Source organism: Triticum urartu, chromosome 2A (assembly GCF_056163025.1).
Source record: "Triticum urartu cultivar PI428250 chromosome 2A, HENAU_Tu73, whole genome shotgun sequence".
NCBI classification, from domain to species: domain Eukaryota; kingdom Viridiplantae; phylum Streptophyta; class Magnoliopsida; order Poales; family Poaceae; genus Triticum; species Triticum urartu.
Window position 1 is genome coordinate 408,531,367 of NC_141874.1, and position 22,931 is coordinate 408,554,297.

Sequence of the window (22,931 nt, forward strand, 5' to 3'; positions counted from 1 at the left end):
CAGCAGGCACAGAGCCCTTTTTCCTTTTCTTTTTTTGTCACTTTTCCAAAAATTCCTTTGGACTAAATATTAATCCAAATGCAATAATTCCAGTTCCTAAATTCTTGTAATAATCCCACCTATTTATGGGTGCAGTTTTCATTCTTATCAAACCAACTTTTCTTCACTGTTCAAATTTAAATTTGAATTTGAGCATTTATGCCTGTCATTTAAAATTCCTAGCACTGTTTCCATGACTCCAAATCCAAAACTAGGAATTTTCCCCTTCTTAGTTTTCACCCTAGTATTTAACAAAAATGAGTTGACATTTTTCTGAGCACTTTGGTTTTTCTGTTTTATTATTGCCTTATTTTTCTCATTATTATTTTTTGCGATGATAGATTGCGTTGCTGACGAAGGAGTTGGACCAGAAGACTTTGAAGACCCAGAAGACTTTTTTGAGCCAGGCAAGCAGCCCTTTGACCATGTCTATGAAACCCTTTTTATGCATGTCATATAGCACTTTTATTGCTTGCATCGGAGTCATGATACCGTGGTGACCACATGGGGTGGTTTGCCACCGTTACTTCCTCATTGATACTTGCATTGTGCATGACCCTACCTTCTTATGAGGGTTATGTCGGTGGGAGTAGATAGGATGCTAAAGTAGTTGCTACGCAATAAGGGACGGGAATATGCATGGTGAAGGAGGCAAAGTATTTTCAAAAGACTTTTCGGAAACCCCATTGGGTGCCACTTATGCCCGAAGGAGATAATGAGATGGGTAACCACTTGATGACGAAGTGGTGTACCGAGGCAAGTGTGTGTGTTGCTTTCGAAAACAGATTAGATTTAAGATTTGTCGACTGTCCCAACCTTACATGCGCAACCACTCTACCCTTGTATGGGAAAGGGCATTATTGATTACCTAGGCCGATACTAGCTTGGAGCCCGCATTACTAGTGACGGGGGAGAGTTGGTGCTCTCTCTCGAGATGGGGTCGTGCCAGGTAGGGCGGCCATGACTGTTTTCACAGGGCACCGGATACTCCGTTGTGTCCCCTCTCGGATGTTACGATCTTGAGTGAGTCTCATATGATGTACATCGTGAGGATATGGAACAACGAGTGGACTCCTTGTTAGTGTCGTCTAGGGAAAGATAGTGATCGGGTGCTTACCCCGGGTACTTGAGGTACCGCGAGTCGTGGATGACACGGAAGTTCCCCGGATCTTGTGGGTAAAGTGTGCAACCTCTGCAGAGTGTAAAACTATTCGAATAGCCGTGTCCACGGTCAAGGACAGTTGGGCAGTGCTGCTTAAACTACGTCCAGAATTTTACAAACCACGTGTGTGTGTGTGTGTTGATGAAGCTAAATGGGTTAAGTCAGATGACTTGACACGATGATCAAGTTGGATTGGTGTCCAACTCTGTTTATGTTGATATCTGTAACTTCTTCATACGGATATATGTACTCTCATGATGCATACTTTACAGGTTGATAGATCATGCCATTGCACTCAAAACTAGCCTTCTGCAAACTACCTACTTAGTGCTATATCATTGCATTATTGTGCCTTGTTCCAATCATGGGTTGCTTGTGAGTACATTCAAAGTACTCATTGGCTTGCCACTGGTTATTTTATTGGCCAGGCATGGAAGAACAGGAGTTCGAAGAAGAGTTCTTTGGAGAAGAACATGCGAACTAGGACGTTTCCCAGTCAGAATGCATGTAGGGTTAAGGCAGATGGCATGGGTTCTACTTATCGATGAAAGATTTCCGCTCCTTAAGTTTATTCGATATTCAGCCCTCGTGGCTTTATCTATGTAAGACTTGACCATAATGGTCACAATTTGTGTAAGACGATATGTATGGATGTAAGACTCTTGTTATTCAGCTTCTGTGTGTTCAGTGAGCATTGATCTCTAGGATCACTGTACACGTGCATTCGGTGATCACGACTTATGAGTCAGGGTCCCCACATCCACCCTCGTGGACCCTCGTGTCCTTCCCGGACTGCTTTTTTATTTTTCTATTTTTCTAAATATTCCAAAACGGAGAAATATTGCCTTAAAAACTGTTTTGGAGTCGGTTTACTTACCGTACCACATACCTATTCCTTTTCGGAGTCTGAAACGTTCCGGAAAGTGTCCCTTATGTATTCCTCCGGGGTTACGGTTTCAATAACATTGGTTTCAACATTTATGGGATTACCTGAGATATAGTGTTTGATTCTTTGACCGTTCACCACCTTCGGATTTGTGCCTTCGAAGTTGTTGATTTTTATGGCACCGGAACGGTAGACCTCCTCGATAACGTAAGGACCTTCCCATTTAGAGAGAAGTTTTCCTGCAAAAAATCTTAAACGAGAGTTGTATAGCAATACATAATCACCTACATTAAACTCACACTTTTGTATCCTTTTGTCATGCCATCTTTTAACTTTTTCTTTAAACAACTTGGCATTTTCATAGGCTTGGGTTCTCCATTCATCAAGTGAGCTAATATCAAATAACCTCTTCTCACTGGCAAGTTTAAAATCATAATTAAGTTCTTTAATAGCCCAATAAGCCTTGTGGTCTAGTTCGAGAGGTAAGTGACATGCTTTCCCATAGACTATTTTATACGGAGACATACCCATAGGATTTTTATATGCAGTTCTATAGGCCCATAATGCATCATCAAGTTTCTTGGACCAATTCTTTCTAGACATATTAACAGTCTTTTGCAAAATTAATTTGAGTTCTCTATTACTCAATTCTACTTGACCACTAGACTGAGGGTGATAAGGAGATGCAATTCTATGATTAACATCATATTTAGCAAGCATTTTACGGAAAGCACCATGAATAAAATGTGAACCACCATCAGTCATTAAATATCTAGGGACTCCAAATCTTGGAAAAATAACTTCTTTAAGCATTTTAATAGAAGTGTTCTGATCAGCACTACTAGTTGGAATAGCTTCTACCCACTTAGTAACGTAATCAACAGCAACTAAAATATGTGTATATCCATTAGAGGAAGGAAAGGGTCCCATATAGTCAAAGCCCCAAACATCAAATGGTTCAATAACAAGTGAATAATACATAGGCATTTCTTGACGTCTATTACCAATTCTTTGACATTCATCACAAGATAAGACAAACTTACGGGCATCCTTGAAGAGAGTAGGCCAATAAAAACCAGATTGCAGTACCTTATGTGCAGTTCTATCTCCAGCATGGTGTCCTCCATAAGCTTCGGAGTGACACTTGCGTAGGATCTGTTCCTGTTCATGCTCAGGTACACAACGTCTAATAACACCATCTACTCCTTCTTTATAAAGATGTGGGTCATCCCAAAAGTAACGCCTCAAATCATAGAAGAACTTTTTATTTTGCTGGTATGTGAAACTAGGTGGTATAAACTTAGCAAAAATGTAATTAGCATAATCAGCATACCATGGAGCAGTATGAGAAGCATTTATGACATTTAATTGCTCATCAGGAAAGCTATCATCAATAGGTAGTGGGTCATCAAGCACATTTTCTAACCTAGACAAGTTGTCTGCAACGGGGTTCTCAGCTCCCTTTCTATCAACAATATGTAAGTCAAATTCTTGTAGCAAGAGAACCCATCTAATAAGTCTAGGTTTAGCATATTTCTTTTCCTTAAGATATTTAATAGAAGCATGATCAGTGTGAATAGTTACTTTAGAATCAACAATATAAGGCCTAAACTTATCACAAGAAAATACAACTGCTAAGAATTCTTTTTCAGTAGTAGCATAATTTCTTTGAGCATTGTCTAGAGTTTTACTAGCATATTGAATAACATTTAGTTTCTTATCAACTCTTTGTCCTAGAACAACACCTACAGCATAATCACTAGCATCACACATAATCTCAAAGGGTAAATTCCAATCAGGCGGCTAAATTCAAATGCTTTTACACAATTATCATCAAAGACAAATGGTATATCTTTTTGTAATAAATTAGTCAGAGGCCGAGAGATTTTTGAGAAGTCTTTAATGAACCTCCTATAAAAACTGGCATGACCAAGGAAACTTCTTATACCTTTGATGTCCTTGGGACATGGCATCTTTTCAATAGCATCAACCTTGGCTTTATTAACTTCAATACCTCTTTCAGAAACTTTATGCCCCAAGACAATACCTTCATTAACCATAAAGTGGCACGTTTCCCAATTCAAGACAAGATTAGTTTCTTCACATCTCTGCAAAACTCTATCAAGGTTGCTCGAGCAATCATCAAAAGAAGATCCATAGACGGAAAAGTCGTCCATGAAAACCTCACAAATCTTTTCACAAAAGTCAGAGAATATAGCCATCATGCATCTTTGAAAGGTAGCAGGTGCATTACATAAACCAAAAGGCATACGTCTATAATCAAAAGTACCAAAAGGGCATGTAAAAGTAGTCTTTGATTGATCTTTAGCTGACACAGGTATTTGAGAGAAACCAGAATAACCATCTAGAAAGCAAAAATGTGTATGTTTGAATAATCTTTCTAGCATTTGATCGATAAAAGGTAAGGGGTAATGATCCTTTTTAGTATCCTTATTTAATTTACAGAAATCAATTACCATCCTATAACCTGTAATAATTCTTTGAGGGATCAATTCATCTTTATCATTAGGAACAACAGTAATACCTCCCTTCTTAGGGACACAATGGACAGGGCTTACCCATTGACTATTAGCAACGGGATAAATTATACCTGCCTCAAGGAGCTTTAGTACCTCCTTTCTTACCACTTCTTTCATTTTAGGATTTAGTCGGCGTTGATGATCACGAACTGGTTTAGCATCTTCTTCCAAATTAATTTTATGTTGACATAGAGTGGGACTAATGCCCTTAAGATCATCAAGAGTATACCCAATAGCAGTGCGGTGCTTCTTCAGAGTTTTCAATAATCTCTCTTCCTCATGCTCTGAAAGGTTAGCACTAATAATAACATGATATATCTTTTTCTCATCAAGATAAGCATATTTAAGAGTATCAGGTAACGGTTTAAGCTCAAACACGGGATCACCCTTGGGTGGAGGAGGATCCCCTAGGATTTCAACAGGTAAATTGTTTTTCAGAATAGGTTCCTGTTTAAAGAATACTTCATCTAATTCCCTTCTTTCATTCATAAACATATCATTTTCATGGTCTAGCAAATATTGTTCTAAAGGATCACCAGGAGGTACGGCAATAGAAGCAAGACCAATAATTTCATCCTTACTAGGTAATTCTTCTTCACGGTGTTGTCTACTAAATTTAGGAAAATTAAATTCATGAGCCATATCATCTAAACCGATAGTAACAACATTTCTTTTGCAATCTATGGTAGCATTAACAGTATTTAAGAAGGGTCTACTAAATATAATGGGACAAAAGCTATCTTGTGGGGAACCAAGAACAAGAAAATCAGCAGGATATTTAGTTTTCCCACACAAGACTTCAACATCTCTAACAATTCCCATTGGTGAAATAGTATCTCTATTGGCAAGTTTAATTGTGACATCAATTTCTTCTAACTCAACAGGTGCAATATCATGCATAATTTCTCTATAAAGGCTAATAGGTATTGCACTAGCACTAGCACCCATATCACATAAGCCATGATAACAATGATCTCCTATTTTAACAAAAATAACAGGCATGCCTACCACAGGTCTAGGTTTATCTTTATCACGGGGTTTAGCAATTCTAGCAGTTTCATCACAGAAATAAATAACATGCCCATCTATATTATCAGACAAGAGATCTTTAACAATAGCAATATCAGGTTCAACTTTAACTTGCTCAGGAGGTGTATATGTTTTAATATTGCTTTTACGAACCATAGTTGAAGCTTTAGCATGATCCTTTATCCTAACAAGGAAAGGTGGTTTCTCAACATAAGAAGTAGGAACAATAGGATCATTATAAGTGATAGTCTTTTCTTCAACTTTAATAGGTGCAGCTACTTTTACTTCTATGGGAGGATGATATTTAAATCACTTCTCCTTGGGGAGATCAACATAGGCAGCAAAAGATTCACAGAAAGAAGCTACTATCTCAGGGTCAAGTCCATATTTAGTGCTAAATTTATGGAAAATATCGGTATCCATAAAAGATTTAACACAATCAAAACTAGGTATCATACCTGACTCCTTGCCATTGTCGAGGTCCCAATCTTCAGAGTTGCATTTAATTCTTTCCAATAAATCCCATTTGAATTCAATAGTCTTCATCATAAAAGAGCCAGCACAAGAAGTATCAAGCACAGTGCGATTGTTATCAGAAAGCCGAGCATAAAATTTTTGAATAATCATTTCTCTTGAGAGCTCATGATTGGGGCATGAATATAACATTGATTTAAGCCTCCCCCAAGCTTGAGCGATGCTTTCTCCTTCGCGGGGCCAATATATATATATATATATATATATATATATATAATTGCGATCACGATGAACAAGATGCATAGGATAAAACTTCTGATGAAATTCCAATTTCAATCGTTTGTAATTCCAAGACCCCATATCATCACATAGCCTATACCATGTTGATGCATCTCCCCTCAAAGATAAAGGGAAGACCTTCTTCTTAACAACATCTCCGGGTACACCTGCAAGCTTAAATAATCCACAAACTTCATCCACATATATCAGATGTTCATCAGGATGTTTTGTTCCATCTCCTAAAAAAGGATTAGCTAGCAGTTTTTCTATCATACCCGAAGGAACTTCAAAGCAAGCATTTTCATTTTCAGTAGGTTCAGTAGGTTGAGGAGCAACTCTTTGCTCTACTGGTCTGGGTGAAGATACCCCGAACAAGTCCCTCAGAGGATTACTTTCCATGGTAACAAGTAACAGTAAATTTCATCACACTATATAAATTTTTCCTTACCAGATTCCACCTACCAAAGGCGCTTCACTCCCCGGCAACGGCGCCAGAAAAGAGTCTTGATGACCCACAAGTATAGGGGATCTATTGTAGTCCTTTCGATAAGTAAGAGTGTCGAACCCAACGAGGAGCAGAAGGAAATGATAAGCGGTTTCCCGCAAGGTATTCTCTGCAAGTACTGAAATAAGTGGTAACAGATAGTTTTGTGATAAGAGAATTTGTAACGAGCAACAAGTAACAAAAGTAAATAAGGTGCATCAAGGTGGCCCAATACTTTTTGTAGCAAAGGACAAGCCTGGACAAACTCTTATAAGATGTAAAGCGCTCCCGAGGACACATGGGAATATCGCCAAGCTAGTTTTCATCACGTTCATATGATTCGCGTTCGGTACTTTGATAATTTGGTATGTGGGTGGACCGGTGCTTGGGTACTACCCTTACTTGGACAAGCATCCCACTTATGATTAACCTCTATTGCAAGCATCCGCAACTACAACAAAAGTATTAAGGTAAACCTAACCATAGCATGAAACATATGGATCCAAATCAGCCCCTTACGAAGCAACACATAAACTAGGGTTTAAGCTTCTGTCACTCTAGCAACCCATCATCTACTTATTACTTACCAATGCCTTCCTCTAGGCCCAAATAATGGTGAAGTGTCATGTAGTCGACGTTCACATAACATCACTAGAGGAGAGACAACATACATCTCATCAAAATATCGAACGAATACCAAATTCACATTACTACTAATAGCAAGACTTCTCCCATGTCCTCAGGAACAAAAGTAACTACTCACAGAGCATAAAAATGTTCATAATCAGAGGGGTATTAATATGCATATAGGATCTGAACATATGATCTTCCACCATGTAACACCCCGTATGTAACATGCCATATTTGTATTCCAACTCTTGCCATTTCCGGCACTAAGTTATGTTATTTCCTCGTTGTCGGGTTTTGTCTTTGTGTTGCTTTTGTATTTATCATGCATCTCATATCATGTCATCATGTGCATTGCATTTGCATACGTGTTCGTCTCATGCATCCGAGCATTTTCCCCGTTGTCCTTTTTGCATTCCGGCGCTCCTATGTCCTCTGGTGTCCCTTTCTACCTCTTTTCATGTGCGGGTGTTTAAACGTTTTCAGATTGGACCGAGACTTGCCATGAGGCCTTGGTTTACTACTGGTAGACCGCCTGTCAAGTTTCGTGTCATTTGGACTTCATTTGATACTCCAACGGTTAACCGAGGGACCGAAAAGGCCTCGTGTGTGTTGCAGCCCAACACCCCTCCAAAGTGGCCAAAAACCCACCTAAACCCCTTCCATCACCTAGGCCGTTCGATCACGATCGCGTGGCCGCAAACCGTGCTCAATTTGGACTCTCCTAGCTCCTCCTACCTATAAAAGAGCACCCCCACCCCAAAATTCCGGATCAAATCTACCCTAACCTAGTCCCCCTCATCTCTCTGCGCGGCCGGACAATGTCCGCCCGCGCCGGACATCACCGTCGCCGCAAATCGTGCGCCGCCATGTGGCGCAGCCGCCCCACATCGCCGCTGCGGGCCCGCAGGCCCAGCGCCGGCCCTCCCCGCGCTCGACCGGGCCCGAGTCGGTCTCCCGCCTCCTCTCGCCGCCCCGCCGCCTCAGTTCCTACGCCGCCGCGGCCTGCCTCGCCGGCGCCCGCGCCTGGGAGAGGAGCTTCAACTCCGGCAGACCCCGCGCCATCGTCTCCACGCGCTGCCCTGCGCCATGGTCGCTGCCCCCGCCGTCAACCTCCTCCGCCCGCGCCGGATCCGACCACCCCGCCTCTCCTTCGACTCCGGCAGTCAAGTCCGGCGACGTCCCGCGGCAACTCCGGCGGCTATAGTGTTTTCCGGCGATCTCCTCGGTTCGCGTGCAACCGGATCCAGATCTGAAATTCGAGACGGTTGACTTTTGCCCCAAAACCCTAATATTTTTTGCATACTTTGACATGCCATAACTCTACATCCGTGGCTCCGATTCGTGCGTGTAGCATATCAAAATGTTCGTCTCGATGAGTACTTCATTTCATCTCATTGCATCATGTTCATTTGAGCTCATATTGATGCCCTAAATGCTGTTGGAAGAGGGCTATGTGATGTTAGTTTCAGATTATTATCAGCAAATGCACTTTTGTCATTTTTGCCATGATTGATGTGTGCCTCCTATGATCTTGAGCCCTGCATGAGTTTTGAAGTATGCCATGCCATCTTTACAAGGGCGTATGCCATGTATTTTTGTGATCTCTGTGGTGACTAGCACAAGCATGCAAAGTAGCTCTCTCAATGTTGTTGATTTCAGGGACTTGGAAATATTCTAAGTCATTGCCCTGCTGTAATTTTTATGCCATGTGTTCTTGTTGCTACCTGGTGATCCATGCCTCTTTTGAGCATGATCAGTAAGGATGTTTTGTAGATATTGTGGTGCTCTACCCATCCATGTCTTTGTTTGCATTTATGGAGCACCCTAGCTTGAGTCAATCGAGCTCTACTTTTGCTATAAAATGTTCCTGGAAGATTGTTAACATGTTTATCAATTTTGCCGAGCTTGTTGTAGTTGATCCATGCATGCTATGTTGTTGTTCTTGCCATGTCTAGCTTCTATGCCATGTCTACTTGCTGGGTGTATGCTTAGTTTGTCATGCAATGCCTTGTGGTGAGTGCATCGAGCTCGTAAACATGCCTACCTGATATCTGTTTTGCCATGTTCCAGTTTTTCATCAAGTCTGAATCTGTTAACGATAATTGCTATGTTCGCATGGTTGCAATTGTATTTTCTGATTTTGGCTTATGGTCAGTAAGGGACTTTTGTTGTATGCTTTGAGTAGCTTCATGCCATGCCTTGCTTTTCCATGATATGTTACTGTAGCATGTTGTTATCTTGCTCTAAACATTGCTTCCTGATATTAAATTCCTGACTTGATGTTATTTTCACTAAGTCTGTAACCAGTAATCGTTTGCACTTTTGCCATGCTTGTTTGAACCTGCTATTGAGTGAATTAGCCATAGCTCAGTGTTCATATTTTGTCAAGCATCTTGAGTGGATCCCTGCCATGTATTTTGTTGTCATGTTAGAGTGTTGTAGAATATTGTTCTTGATGCATTTAGATGGCCTCGTGCTGTTAATCGCAGACCGGTGCCATATTTGTTTTGCTTGCCATTTCCAAACCGTGCATCCGATTCCGGTGATCTTTATATCGATTTAGACCGAAATCAACTCCTCTTTACAGTGGCACTCTTGGTTTTCCAAGTTGAGGCCAGTTTCAATCATTCCTTTCCAAATCATGCATATGCATCGCATACCGCATCCCGCATATCATGTCGTACTTTGCATCATGTTGTTTGTGCATTGCACGTGGTTGATTGTGTCTCCCTTTGCTTGTTGTTCTTGCTTGGGTAGAGCCGGGAGACGAGTACATGATCGAGGAGACCGTTGAGTACATACGAGGATCAAGCTAACGCCAACTTGGAGAACTTTGCAGGCAAGATGACCATACCCTCGAAATCACTTCTATCTTTGCTTGCTAGATGCTCGCTCTCTTGCTATGCTTATGCTACGATACCTACCACTTGCTTATCATGCCTCCCATATTGCCATGTCAAACCTCTAACCCACCTTGTCCTAGCAAACCGTTGTTTGGCTATGTTACCGCTTTGCTCAGCCCCTCTTATAGCGTTGCTAGTTGCAGGTGAAGATTGGAGTTTGTTCCTTGTTGGAACATGTTTATTGTTGGGATATCATTATTATATCTTGTTTATCTTTAATGCATCTATACACTTGGTAAAGGGTGGAAGGCTCGGCCTTATGCCTGGTGTTTTGTTCCACTCTTTCCGCCCTAGTTTCCTTCATACCGGTGTTATGTTCCTTGATTTTGCGTTCCTTACACGGCTGGGTTATAATGGGAACCCCTTAACAGTTCGCCTTGAATAAAACTCCTCCAGCAATGCCCAACCTTGGTTTTACCATTTGCCACCTAGCCTCTTTTTCCTTGGGTTTCCGGAGCCCGAGGGTCATCTTTATTTAACCCCCCCCCCCCCCCGGGGGGGGGGGGCAGTGCTCCTCTGAGTGTTGGTCCGAAATGGGTAGCCTGCGGGGCCACCTCGAGGCAACTTGAGGGTTGGTTTTACTCGTAGCTTGACATATCCGAGTGTGCCCTGAGAATGAGATATGTGCAGCTCCTATTGGGGTTTGTCGGCACATTCGGGCGACTTTGCTGGTTTAGTTTTACCATTGTCGAGATGTCTTGTAACCGGGATTTCGAGACTGATCGGATCATCTAGGGAGAAGGAATATCCTCCGTTGACCGTGAGAGCTTGTGATGGGCTAAGTTGGGACACCCCTGCAGGGATTTGAACTTTCGAAATCCGTGCCCGCGGTTATGGGCAGATGGGAATTTGTTAATGTCCGGTTGTAGATAAACTTAAACTAAACTTAATTAAAATGAATCAACAGAGTGTGTGGCTGTGATGGTCTCTTTTCGGTGGAGTCCGGGAAGAGAACACGGTCTCGAGTTATGTTTGATCGTAGGTTGTTCTAGGATCACTTCTTGATCATAGTTCATCGATCGTGCCTTTGCCTTCTCTTCTCGCTCTCATTTGCGTATGGTAGCCACCATATATGCTAGTCGCTTACTGCAGCTCCACATCATACTTTTACCCTTCCTATAAGCTTAAATAGTCTTGATCGCGAGGGTGTGAGATTGCTGAGTCCCCGTGACTCACAGATTACTTCCAAAACCAGATGCAGGGACCGATGATACCGCTCCAGGTGATTCGACTGAGCTCAAGTGAGAGTTCGATGAGGACTCAGGACGTTACTATGTTTCCTTTCCAGACAATCAGTAGTGGTGCCCAGTTGGGGCGATCGGGGACTATGTTGCATTTGGGGTTTGTCTTTATTTTGGTTCCGTAGTCAGACCTTGAGTGTAACTAGATGAATGTAATGATATTTATGCTATTTGTGTGACGTGGCGAGTGTAAGCCAACTATGTATCTTTTCCCTTATTTATTACATGGGTTGTTGTGAATATTACCTCACTTGCGACATTGCTTACAATGCGGTTATGCCTCTAAGTCGTGCTTCAACACGTGGGAGATATAGCCGCATTGAGGGCGTTACACACCAATTAAACCAACTAGCATCAACTACAAGGAGTAATTAACACTACTAGCAACCTACTAGCACCAATCCCGGACTTGGAGACAAGAATTGGATACAAGAGATGAACTAGGGTTTTGAGATGAGATGGTGCTGATGAAGATGTTGATGGAGATTGCCCTCTCCCGATGAGAGGAGCATTGGTGATGACGATGGTGATGATTTCCCCCTCCGGGAGGGAAGTTTCCCCGGCAGAACAGCTCCGCCAGAGCCCTAGATTGGTTCCGCCAAGGTTCCGCCTCGTGGCGACGGAGTTTCGTCCGAGAAGATGGCTTATGATTTTTTTCCATCGAAAGACTCCATATAGCAGAAGATGGCCACCGGGGCCCACATGGTAGGGGGCACGCCCAGGGGGGTAGGGCGCGCCCCCCACCCTCGTGGGCAGGGTGTGGTCCCCTAGTTAAGTTCTTACTCTCAGTATTTTTTATATATTTGGAAAACATCTTCCGTGAAGTTTCAGGACTTTTGGAGCTGTGCAGAATAGGTCTCTAATATTTGCTCCTTTTCCAGCCCAGAATCCCAGCTGCCGGCATTCTCCCTCTTTATGTAAACCTTGTAAAATAAGAGAGAATAGGCATAAGTATTGTGACATAATGTATAATAACAGACCATAATGCAATAAATATCGATATAAAAGCATGAAGCAAAATGGACGTATCAATGGGTCGATTGGACATTCATTGAGTAAAATGAGGATCACTTCCCTGGTGTATATGACAGCTTCAAGGCGTGTGGAGTCGATGAGTTTGTGGCTCAGAAGCTCACAAAGTGGAATGATTAGCTCATCATGCAGTTTTACTCCACAGCTCATTTCTACCCAGATGGAAGAATTGTCTGGATGTCTGAAGGTACTAGGTACCAGTGAACGGTTGCTGAATGGAAAAAATTGATCAATGCTCCTGAGGAGAGTGAAGATGACTTGGATGTCTATGCCAAGAAGAAGAAGGATCACAACACCATGGCACATATGTACAAAGAGATCCCAGATGCTGCTCTTGAGACACACAAGTTTGGGTCAGTACATTACCTTTTGTCAGGCTTGCCAACAATCAACTGGATCCTCAAGCACACTCTCTTGCGAAAGTCAGGTGATCACAAGATGATCAGAGGCCATGCAATTAAATTGCTTCACATATTTTATGTGCCTCAAAAGTTCATAGTCATGAGCCTAATTGTGGAAACCATAAAGAGGACAGCTGCAGATCAGAAGAGGAGTTATGGGTATGCCCCACAGATCCAAGAGCTAATCAACTCCAAGATGGGCACTGGCACATATCTACTGGACAAGGAACACATGCCCATCTACCCAGACTTTGAGGACAACATTGAGGTGATGGGTGAGAATGAACCATCTTCTGTGCACGCACAAGCCAAGAAGGAGAAGGCAAGGGCAGAAAAGGCTGCAAAGATGCCAACCATGGATGAGGCATCTCAGTATCTTCTGAAGAGCAAGCAAGATCAGCTTGGCTACTTGATTGCCTCCACTTTGAGGATTGAGAAGGGATTGGCTACCCTGACTCAAAACCAGGAGAGCTTGGAGAGGATCGTGGAGCAGAAGTTCTATGACTTAGATGTGAAGGTCACTGAGATCCAGTCAGTCGTTGAGCAACTTCATGATGAAGTGCAGGAGAAGAAGGGCAAGTCTACCACTGATGCTTTTGCTAGAGTGCCCAGAGGTCAGAGGTCTGCTGCTATGCCTGTCACAGACACTAGAGCAACTTCCTCTGCACTAGCTACAGCTTCAGTGCCACCAGCTCCAGCACCTACTCCACCAGCTCCATCTACATTGACTGACGCCTTCGTCCTTGGAGTTCTGTCTACACCACCACCTGAAGACCAAGCCTGAGTGACGATTTAGCACTATGCATTTTTATGAACTTTTTGGTAACTTGATGCCAAAGGGGGAGAAAATGTATAGATCATAGGCTTCGAGAGAGAGTGTTGCTTTTGTTCTCTCTTGCGTTTCTCCTTGGTGGTTGAACTTTATTATCTTCTCGTTTGAGATACTTTATACTTTATGCTTGTGTGTGATACTTAGATGATCATGTGTTTGATCATATGCTACCTTAATGCTTGTTGGATGACATTATCCTTTTATATGATCACTCACTTTGCTTGGTGATGAGTGCATGTATTTTAATTATTATCATTTTGAGCGCTCCACCAAGATGTATGTGACATGGAAGAGTAACCCATGATCCTAACTCTTTGTGCATTTGCAGTCCAAAGCAAATCTTAAACTATGCACAAATTTAGGGGGAGCTCTTGCTTTTCACATACTTCTCAAAGCGACAATGTTTTCACTCTTATTATCATTTGTCAAAGATTTGATCTATATGTTGTCATCAATTACCAAAAAGGGGGAGATTGAAAGTGCAACTATCCCTAGGTGGTTTTGGTAATTCCTAACAACATATAGCTCATTGAGTTAATGCTATTTCAAGATTAATATCTCAGGAAATCCCAATGATTGGCATGGATGAGAAAAGTGGACCCCTCAAAATGCTAAGGACAAAGGATTGGATCAAGCTCAAAGCTCAAGACTCTACATTTTCCATTTTAGTGATCCAAGATCACACTGAGTCCATAGGAAAAGCCAATACTATCAAGGAGGGATGAGGTGTTGCTTAATGAGGTTCTTGCTCAAAATGCTTAGTGATATGCTCCAAAACCCTCAACTACTTTCTCACATCCATGTATGACCTAAACCAAAAGTCAAACTCGGCCCCACCGATTATTCCTATCCGGCGCCACCGAGTTTCAAATGTCATAGCCACTGCCACAAACCCTAGGCAAATCGGTCTCACCGATAGGGATCTCGGTCTCACCGAGATGGGGTTGTAATCTCTCTGTTTCCCTTCGTAACATTTCGGTCTCACCGAGATGAGCGATCGATCCCACCGATATTGCAATGTAAACTCTCTGTTTTCCCTTCGTAACGTTTCGGTCTAACCAAAATGAGCGATCGGTCCCACCGAGTTTACCTGACCAACTCTCTGGTTAGCCTATTACCAAAATCGGTCCCACCGAGTTTGTGTAATCGGTCTCACCGAGATTACGTTATGCCCTAACCCTAATCTTATCGGTCCTACCGAGTTGCATGTCGGTCCCACCGAAAAATCCTAACGGTCACTAGCTTTGCTGAATCGGTCCGACGAGTTTAACCATTTGGTCCCACCGAGTTTGGGAAGTTATGTGTAACGGTTAGATTTTGTGTGGAGGCTATAAATACCCCTCCACCACCTCTTCATTCAAAGAGAGAGCCATCAGAACGAACCTACACTTCCAACTTACTTTTTCTGAGAGAGAACCACCTACACTTGTGTTGAGACCAAGATATCCCATTCCTACCATATGAATCTTGATCTCTAGCCTTCCCCAAGCTGCTTTCCACTCAAATCTTCTTTCCACCAAATCCAAATCCTGTGAGAGAGAGTTGAGTGTTGGGGAGACTATCATTTGAAGCACAAGAGCAAGGAGTTCATCATCAACACACCATTTGTTACTTCTTGGAGAGTGGTGTCTCCTAGATTGGCTAGGTGTCACTTGGGAGCCTCCGATAAGATTATGGAGTTGAACCAAGGAGTTTGTAAGGGCAAGGAGATCGCCTACTTCGTGAAGATCTACCGCTAGTGAGGCAAGTCCTTCATGGGCGATGGCCATGGTGGGATAGACAAGGTTGCTTCTTCGTGGACCCTTCATGGGTGGAGCCCTCCGTGGACTCGCGCAACCGTTACCCTTCGTGGGTTGAAGTCTCCATCAACGTGGATGTACGATAGCACCACCTATCGGAACCACGACAAAAACAGCTGTGTCTCCAATTGCGTTTGAATCCTTCAAACCCTTCCCTTTACATTCTTGCAAGTTGCATGCTTTACTTTCCGCTGCTCATATACTCTTTGCATGCTTGCTTGAATTGTATTAAGATTGCTTGACTTGTCCAAAGTTGCTAAAATCTGCCAAGAACTAGAATTGGGAAAAGGCTAGATTTTTATTTGGTACAGAAGGTTGCGGCAGTGGAATTAGGTTTTTGGCTCCGTCTCTGGTAGTTTGGGGGTACATAGGTATATATAGGAGGAAGAAGTACGTCGGTGGAGCAACATGGGTCCCATGAGGGTGGAGGGTGCGCCTGGGGGGTAGGCGCCCCCCCCTACCTCGTGCCTTCCTGGTAGCTTTCTTGATGTAGGGTCCAAGTCCTCTGGATCACGTTCGTTCCAAAAATCACGTTCCCGAAGGTTTCATTCCGTTTGGACTCCGTTTGATATTCTTTTTTCTACGAAACTCTAAAATAGGCAAAAAACAGCAATTCTGGGCTAGGCCTCCGGTTAATAGGTTAGTCCCAAAAATAATATAGAAGTGTATAATAAAGCCCAATAATGTCCAAAACAGAATATAATATAGCATGGAACAATAAAAAAGTATAGATACGTTGGAGACGTATCAATGACGTCGGCGAGCACCTGGTCCGGGAGTCACCGCACTCTGTCGGGGTCACCATGAGATCCAGGGGCACCCCTCCAAAGGAGCTAAAGCTGGGGGTCCTGAAGAAGAGCAGGTTAGCGTTGTCGTCCCGAGGCGGCGCCCCTGCCTTGCCGCCAGCCGTCGCCATTTCGGAGCCGGCCGTGCGCCCGTTCGCCCCTGAGGGCACATCGGCTCCCATGCCCACGGAGCTCACGGGCCTCGCGCTCCTGAAGAGGCCAAGGGATTATGTCGACACGGACCAGTAAGCGTGTCGTCCTGTCTTGGTTTCTTGATCTTTTCGTAGTGTCTTGATGCTTCCCTCTTGTACGGCTAGGCCAACGCCAGTGGTGAAGAAGAAGGAGCCAGTCAGGACCACCGAGGCCCCGCAGCTTGCCGCGACCGTGCCTCCTTCGGTGCAGAAGGATGGGGCCGGCCCGCGCACTCCCATGGCTAGGTCATCCTCCCGAGGCTCGGAGGCCCATCCTCACGAGGAAGCAATCTCTGGGGCCAGGCTGACTCCGGAGGCACTCGTCCTCAGCTCTCCTGCTTAGGTTCTGAAGGCCTCAGAGCCCCCGGCCTTTTCTGCTGCTGCCGCTTCACCGATCCTGGCGTCGGCACCGCTTCCTCCCTCGTCTGTCACGCCGCCTAACTGCGGCTCTTATGCCACGCCTGATGCTCTGGAGGAGGCTCTTTCCGCGTTGAACCAACTTCGCTGCGACCTTCAGAGCACCGACTGGAGCCTGGCATCAGGGCGCCTAGAGCTGATCTCGGGATGGCTCTGGGCTGACACGTCCGTCAGGGCGGCCTGGTTCCAGGCCGTGGCAGCCTTAGAGGAGGGAAAACAGGCTGCCGGCCTAGCCACAGCTGCCCATGACATGGTGGTGAAGCAGGTCAAGGCTGGCGAGGAGTTTTGCCGAGTGGCGGAGGCCAAGCTGAAGACCCTCCGCGACAGGCAGGCCGCCGAGGCTCATCAGCGCGAGGTGCTGGAGGAGGGGCTGAAGGCCTGGGAAGCTGCAGTTGTCGACCGTGATGCTGAGCTGGAGCAAGCGGCACAGGAGCAGGCCGCGGAGTGCGACCGCCTAGAGAAGTTGAAGGAGGAGGTGGAGGCGGAGAAGGCCCAACTGGAGGTCAAGGCGAAACTCCTTGCCAAGAGGCATGCCGACTTTGATTCCCTTAAGCAGAGGTCCCGCAAGGCGCTGCGGGATCTCTACGGGAGGGGGTTGAAGGAGCCGCTTGTGACTGCAGAGGAAGGCCCCGCCGAGCTGCTCTCCCAGCTTGTCACGGCGCTCGAGGGCATTGTTGTTGGGGTCAGCCCTATGGTGGAAGGAGAAGCCCACGCAATCTCTACCTCGGCTGTGATGCGCGTGTTCAGCCACCTCCATCTTCGCGGCCCCAGCTTCGACTTTGGAGCCTTGCTTGAGCCTATGGGCCTCGAGCACTGCACTGCCGCTGTCGAAGCCATGAGGGACCAAGTGGAGGCCCTGCTGCGGAAGTTCCTTGCCATCGACCCCGCGACCACGGCTGAAGGCACCATCGACCCTACGGCCACGGCTGACGGCATTGGCGACGGCGACGTTGTTGACGACGGGGCACTCCTTGCGAGTGATGGCAGCGCCCAAGGCTGAAGAAGAAGCTCGATGGTGGTGCTCCCCTCTATTTTATTTCCTGCAACATGCATCGTGCCTCGTGGAGGCATAAAAACTTTATATGCTTGGCACCTTTAAGAGATAGTATGTATTGTAATAATTTGCTAGCATTTTGCGATTTCCTCCCCATTTTCTTAAATGTTCTATGTTGGCAGGGCCCGGCCCCGCGCGTACCTTAGCCATCGTTGGGTTGTCCGGATCGCCAGGACGAGACCAAGGGGTGAGGGGCTACATGACCAGTTAGGCTCATGAGTCACGATGCTCAGGAGTCCCCCTTGACATACGAACAGCCCTAGGGAAGGAGATGCAAGAGTAGGCTTTAGAGTTCTATGTCGGCAGGGCCCGGCCCCGTGCGTACCTTAGCCGCCATCGGGTCATCCGGGTCACCAGGACGAGACCAAGGGGTGAGGGGCTATGTGACCAGTTAGGCTCCTGAGTCACGATGCTTAGGTGTCCCCCTTGACGTATGAACAAACCTTCATACCTTTCCTCATCGAGGTCTCGCTCGAGAGGGGGCGCAAAGACCAAGTCCGAGGGACCTAGGGTGGCGTACGCTAGGCATGACCTGAGCGTAGCCCCTGTGCCCAGCCCCCTCGCGCGACTCTCCCAAAGGGAAAGCATTGCGGTGAGGCTGAACACTGAGCCTGATGGCCCCCTGGGGTTATTGCGGCCTTGAGGCCACCCTCAATTGTTTATCCCCAGTGCAGAGCATGGCGCTTCCGCACTTGCACGGGCATAGACGCTCCTCGACCGTGTCGACTGCCAGCACGGAGCAAGGTACTTCCACCGGTGTGTGGGAGGGGGCTCCCTCTGAGTGGAGCCCCCGGGGCGTGTACAGCCCCACCCTGACACGTGGCTTGCACGGCAAGGCTAGAGGAGGTGTGTATGGGCACTCGTGAGCCAGCGCGGGACTCATGAGGCCCTACCTCGAGGCAGGTTGCGCCTGAATTTGATCTCTGAACGCTTGTGGTAAACCTGCAAGATGGTTAGGCAACTTGTGCCGAGTGAATCTCCTGGGGTTATTGCATGAGAAGGCCGAACACCAACGACCCCAGGAGGTGACGTGAACGGGACCGGCCCGCCAGACAGAGCTCAGTCGGTGGGTTTGTCAACGCTGCAGGGACGGACCCAAGCATAGACGTCGTGCCCAGTCTTCTCATGTGAAGGTTCCGAAGAAAAACAGCCGGCGCGCGGCTCCCGTGGTGACGAGGCACCGGGTCGCGCGCCCTAGCTTATCCGCCCGTGATTAGCTCATGCGAGGGCAAGGCACCAAGGACCATAGGAGGTTATGAACACGAGAGCTGGCCCGTGAGCCAGAGCTCAGCCTCTTAGATTTAACGACACTGCAGGCACGGGCCCGAGCATAGACGTTGTGCCCGTCCTTAATCATGAGGCGGCCGTGGGTGGGTTTGCAAGGGCGTACGACGATCATGGAAACGAAGTGCCAGACAGGCAACTGATAATCATGAAACAACTCAAGGAAGGAGGTAAACTAGCTCTAATAGACGCAAAGAACGATACATGCCACAGGGACAGACCCACGCGGTCTAAGGATGATGCAGCCCGAGGGGCGCTCCCAGCTGAACTACTAGAAGATGCAAAAATGATACATGTCGTAGGGACATGCCCATGCGATCTGGGGATAATGCAGCCCAAGGGGCGCCCCCAACTGAGTAAACCGGAAAATGTCACCTGGCACCACTGCTGAAGAGATATTGAAGTAGCTGAAGACGCGTGGTGAAGAAGTCGCTCCTCACAAGCCACCTGGGTCCTGAGCCTCGGGGGGCTCTGGAGGCTCAGGGGGCTGGCGAAGAACCGTCGCCATCTCTGCCAGGACCGCCTGGTGCCTGGCCTCCTAAGCCGCCATGGCACTCCGCAGGTGGCGCTGGAATGCAACAGCTGCGTTCGGCAAGCCAAAAGGCATGCGAAATGTAGCTGTGAGGGGGGCCCTCGCACCGGCCGATACGGGACGGCCAATAGAGCCGCTGAGAGGCGACCCTGTTGAGTCCTGGGATGTTGACGCAGACGCATAGCTCACTGTCCTCGCCGGACAAGGAGCCGCGTCGAGTGGCAGGCGACGGTCATCGGATGGCTCTTGCCTCTTGAAGCTCCTCGGTTGCCTTGGCAATGAACTCCTGAGCGCATGGCATCCCGCACCTTGTGCCCTCATGGGGGAAGCGCGCACTGAAGCACGCCTCCATGTGGTGCCCGAGCGCCTCCCTCGTGACATTGGCTAAGTCAGAGGCCCTCCAGAAGAGAGTCCCCGAGCCCAGCCTGAGGGGGCGCCGGGCACGCCTTCCTATGTGAGGGAGGGAGGCGCCCCATCCATGGGCGCAGGTGCTGAGGTAGTGCCGCTGGACGCCCCGCTCCCCTGAGGTTCCTGGTGGGGCAGCTGCTTCTTCTTCTTAGGGACTCGAGCCTCGGGAGGGTAGATAGCGCCTTCGGCATTGGGGTTCTCAACAACTGCAGCCTGGAAGGCGCGCTCGAGGGAGCACACTGCATCCTTCTCCTCGCAAGTGACTGAGATGACATCGCGGCTCCCCGGCATCTTGAGGACATTGTAGCCATGATGAGTCACTGCCATGAACTTGGCCAGGGCCGAGTACCCAAGGAAGGCGTTGTATGGAAGACGAATGTGGGCGTCATCGAAGTCGATGAGCTCGGTGTGGTAGTTGTCACGCTGGAGAAAGGTGATAGGGAGGTGGATCTGCCCTATCGGAGTGGTGGAGCCGTCGGTTACTCCTGAGAAGGGTTTGGTGGGCTACAGCTGGTCATGGGGCACCTGGATTCGGTCGAATGTTTCGATAAACAGAACGTTGAGCCCTGCACCACCATCGATGAGGGTTTTGGTGACGAGGACGTTGCTGGTGATGGGTGAGCAGAGCATCGGGAGGGCACCAGCAGTTGTCGCGCACTTGAGCTGGTCGAACGAGTTGAAGGTGATGGTGCACTAGGACCACCTGAGCGGACGCGTAGCCTCGAGCTTGGGAAGGGCCGCATTCACCTTGTGGGCAAACTGCTTGAAGATGCAATGAGAGGCTGGGGCCTGGGCGCCGCTCAAGATGCAGGCTATGGCACGAGGTTCCTGGAAGCCCCCAGCCCCCTTGTCCTGGCGATGGTCGTCGTTCCTTCTTGGCGCTGGTGGCAGCGAGGGAGGTCAGCGTTGCCCTGAGGACGATCCTCACGAGGCTGGTCTCTCCAGGCGCCCTCACGAGGTTGGGCCTGCCAGCGTTCCTCGCGAGGCTGATCGCGCCACTCCTGGAGGGGGTTGTGGTCGTCCAAGCGTCCTTCGCTTTGGCCTCCTCCATGGTCGTAGCCTCGATCGCTGCGCTCGGGGCGACAACCGAGGTGCCCATCACGGATGGCCCTAAGCTCCTGACAGTTGTTGGTGTTGTGATTGTGCATGTTGTGGAAGATGCAGAACGGGCAGCTGCTCTTGGATGACTCCAAGTGATCACAGCTGCGCTTCATCTCAGGTCCAGCCGCGAGCATGGCTGCCCCCTTGCGCTTCACGTCCTTGGCCTTGGACTTCTTGTCCTCTGGTTAGGCCTCTGGGAGCTCGAGGAGGGAGAGTGTAAGTGCATCTAGTGCCACCCTTAGTTGGTTTTGGAGTATTGACGACAAACTTGGTTGAGGGACTAATGTGTTTGTGAGAATTGCAGGATAACACAGGTAGTAGTCCCATATTGATTCGGTTTACCTACCAGAGATGACCCCTAAAAATGTGTGTGAAGACATTGAAGACAATGGTGGTCTATGAAGATATTCACAGTGAAGATTATGACATGAGAAGACATTCACATGAAGACTATGGAGTGCGAAGACATAGTTGTTTCATAGTTTCCTTTTCTTCTTTGTTGAGCCATAGGAACCACCGTACTGTTAAGTGGGGTCCAAGTGAACAAAGTCAGAGTGACTGAAGTGATGCTCAACCTAATCCCATGTTTTCGAGCGAAGACAATGAGAGCAAATCATATCCAGAGCTGGATGAGTCAGCTTTACTTGTAGCCCAAGCAAAGCTGTTGCGTGTGTTTGAAATCTAACCGTTGGACACGTGTCAGTTCCTTAGTGACCCAGGGTCATTTTGGACAAATCAGGCCGGGTTGCCTCCTGGCTATAAATAGCCCACCCCCTACACCATAAATTGGTGGCTGCTCAGAGTTAGTGCACGGCTTTTGTCGTTTGAGAGCAACCCACCTCCGAAGCATTTGAGAGAGAGATCCTTGCGAGGACAAAGCCCACAACACCCAGAGCCAAAGAGTGTTAGGCATAACTGAAGTCTTTCTGTCCGCGTGATCTGAAGACTTGTTACACTTGAGGAATGTGAATCCTCCAGCCGGTTAGGCGTCACGGTCTGAGCATCCAAGAGTCATTGTGGATTGCCGGTGAACGAAGTCTGTAAAGGTTTGGAAGTCTACCTTGAAGACTTACCAGAGTGATTGGGCGAGGACTGTGTGTCCTTAGCTCAAGGGGAATAAGGTGAAGACGCAGTCTTCTGAGTTAAATCTCAGCCTCCCTAACCACACATACAGTTGTCACAGCAACTGGAATTGTTCTACCAAATCCTTGTCTTCACCAAGCTACTGGTTCTATCCTTCACTTCCTTTTACTTTATAGTTTGTCTTTGTGAAGTCATTGCTTGCCTCTATGATCTGATTGACTTCACTGAGTGAAGACCATTTGCTGTTTGGCTTCATACTATCTTCCATCCTGATCCATACTACCTAGCTGCTGATAGTCTTCGAACTTTCACTTCATTGCTTACTTGACTATGGCCTGTCTAGTG